Raw genomic sequence first — 3,295 nt, 5'->3', positions numbered from 1 at the left:
ATTCCACCTGCTGTGTATTTATCCATTTTGATGCTGATGGACATTCAGGTTGTTTCCAGTTTTGGGCTATTGTAAACAATACTTCTAAAATTATCCCCTTAAATTTTAGTTGGTACACATTGTATATTGTATACATGTCTTTCTTCTTCTTCTTTTTTTTTTGTTCTTGCTACAAGTTTATTCAAAACAAAATAATCCCCTCCAACCTCACTGAGGTGGCTGATCATGTCCATGACCAAATCCACCTTTAAACTGATCCACCTCTAAACTGGAATTCCGTTGCTGACCCAGTCCCAGCCTTGGCTTTCTTGTCGGCACCAGGAGGCACAGCACTCTGTCTCTGGGTGTCTCTGTCAGCTTCCCCTCCTGAGTCTTGCAGACTGCTAACCCTCCAGACCTTTGGGCCGAGGCCTGCCGGTTTCTGGTCGGCTACAGCACAGAGTGCCAGGCCCAATCTCATGCAGCAGGTGGAGATAATTGCGGAGATGCCCTCCTTGTTAAGGTACCAGTAGAAGTGTCTCCAGGAAAACTGTTCCTTCCCAAAGCCTTGAGAATTGAGAGACTGCATGGCCTTCACGATGTGAAGGTTGGGCACATTCCTGTTTGCCAGCTCTGTGTGCTTGAGCACGTGGAAATCCCTCTTGGCTACCATTATTCCCTCCTGAAAAAGGAGTTCATAAATGGCAATCCTAATTTTCTTGGGCATTAACATTGCAGAGGCTTCAGGGTCCAAGGCTGAGGCTGGAAAGCCATTGTATACATTTCCATGGGAGATCTTTGGAATGAAATCTTCATTTTTAATTGAAGTGCTTAGTCTAGATGCATTGTTATTATTTTAATAGTTTGCTAGCTGGACTTTCTCTAATGCTTTATCTCTATTATTGATGGAATATTCTTTCTAAAAATTAGATCTAATTCTGTCATTTATACTTTTAAGTCATTTTAATTAATATCCCATTGCTCTGGGAATTAATTGCAAACTCCTTCCATGGCTAACAGGGCTTTCTAAACTTTGACATCTGCTTGCTTCCTCTTTCACTCTAATCAAAACTTTGTTCACCTTTCCTACATGTTTCTTTTACAAATTGTTTCCTCTACTGTAAACCCTATTTCCTTTCATTTCTTTACTATTTCCATCTCCATTCCTCACCATAGTTTTATCTGGATAACTCCTACTTACTGAAGTCACAGTTTGTCATTTGTGAGATAACATAGAAAGTTGAATTGTCAAACTCAGGAGATTGCAACATTGGAGTGAAACCTGAAAAAGTCTGAGCATGTTGATGAAGTGACTCAGGCCAATTCTTCCCAAATGAGGATGTGTTTTAGAATCTGTGAGGGTCTAAGTGATGCTTAGTGGTATCATTTACACAAAGGGAGCCATTTCAGTTATAGAATATCTTCTCCTTTATATGCCCCATTAATTAGATAGCTTGCATTTTCCAGTGAGCTATGTCCTATAAATTCACAAGCTAGTGCTTTACTTACAACAAGCAACCTCAATAGACCAGAGTTAGACTATATCAGAGAAGGGAATCTCTCCATTAAAAAACAAAACAAAACAACAACAAAACCATAGGGCTTTCATTAGTGTGTTTCAAAGGGGACAGAGTATGGCATCTCTTTTTAGAGACTGATTCTTCACAATTTCTTCCTTCCCACAGAGGTAGATTGTAGCCTTGCTTTCCTTCCCAACTACCTGGAGTAAGCACTTCTGCCTTCTTCATTTGGATAGGTATCCCTACAAGTATTGCCCTGATTTCTTGTTTTTCCCACCAAAGTAGTTTCTGATGTATTATAATCATCTTGGTTTCCAATTCCCTTAGCCCCTCCACATTGTGAATTCCATTAAGATGTTGATTATGTGTATTTTAATTACTGTGGTATGCCTGATGCTTGACATTGAACCTGGACCATAATAAGGACTCAACGATATTTCTAAATCGCGGAATTGTCTAAATATGTCTGCTCCTTTACACTGAAGTCATTTGTTTAGTAGGCATATAAGCTGACATGTTGCCTTTAGAGCTTGTTGAATAAAGTTTATACATAGTTAACTTTGATGGATGATTTTAGCATGGCAGGAAGAAAAAGATTCATGGGTTTCTTGTACAAACCTTGTCATAATAATTAGATTTTATATTCTGATCGAATATAAAGCATAATATATGTCTTTGACCTTTCCAGAGATGTTTTATTTATTTCCAGGCTCATTTCTGCTGACTGACTTTGTGTTTCATTATCCTTCTCTTTTTCTGTCATTTATTCAGTCTTCTCCTTTTCTGTGGAATTGTCTATCTGCATCTGTTTGTAATTTATATTTTCTTTGTTTTTCTTTAAAATCTGTTCCCTTTCCCCAATTTTTGTCACCTCCGAGAATTTAAAACTTAGATTTCTCTTGTGTTTGAATTTGAGATTGAAATAGATACTTCTTGTTACCATAAATAATTAGTGGTTTAGAGGAAGCTTTGCTCACAAAGCTGATCTCCATTTTATCCAGGAAGTTGACTGATAAGATTATGGTAAAATGATAGTACTGATAAGATTATAGGCTCTTGCAGTTTCAAAATTATGCCACAACATCTCAGTGAAAAGTGATATATTCACTTGCTGATCTGGGCTCAAACAATACCTCACTTTAATACAATTCATAATATTAATGTTGAGTTCATGTGATAGCTGACATTTTTCTGAAACTAAGGCATTATCAGGTTTGCAAATAGAATCTGATACTAACTGCCTCCATATGGAGTCTTTTGAATCAGATATGCCCATGCCTTCATATTCCATAAACTGGTTCAAATGTGTCAATCTTTTTTTTCCTCCAACTTGCTTTTCTGTTCTAATTGTTGTTAAATCTCTTTTCAGATAGCATTTATAATATCATTGGCTTCACTGAGTGTGAATACATCATTTATGTAATTAGTTCACCTCTATTCTTATCCCATTATCTAGTCTTATTAACAACAATTAAAGTAGTACAACTTGGGTTCAGTCTAATTTTAATTATATGTGCAAATATGGGCACTAGAATTATAGGGAAGTAGCCAGCAATAAGGTGATCATCTCAATGTTTTAAAATAAGTTCATATTAATTTTTTCTATAATTATCCAAATAGATAAATTACAAGTTTAAACTTGGAGAATCCTCAGGTTCTTGAGACTGTGTTTTTGGATCCCCAGAGGGTGATAGAGACTCAACTGAGAAATAGCAGCACTGCTTCTCTCCCTTCAATTCTTAGACCAGTGAGTCTCAAAGTTTGGTCCCTGACCAACAGCATCTGCATCACCTGAG

General features: G+C 37.0%; 1 pseudogene; it reads right to left on the bottom strand.

The window, feature by feature from the left end:
• Window positions 1-207: 207 nt before the first annotated feature.
• On the bottom strand, window positions 208-712 carry LOC143382254 (small ribosomal subunit protein eS10 pseudogene; annotated as a pseudogene).
• Window positions 713-3,295: the final 2,583 nt, after the last annotated feature.

The sequence above is a fragment of the Callospermophilus lateralis genome, chromosome 16 (assembly GCF_048772815.1).
Source record: "Callospermophilus lateralis isolate mCalLat2 chromosome 16, mCalLat2.hap1, whole genome shotgun sequence".
In the NCBI taxonomy this organism is placed as follows: domain Eukaryota; kingdom Metazoa; phylum Chordata; class Mammalia; order Rodentia; family Sciuridae; genus Callospermophilus; species Callospermophilus lateralis.
The sequence above is the reverse complement of the archived record's forward strand: the minus strand, read 5'-3'. Positions and strand labels throughout refer to the sequence as shown.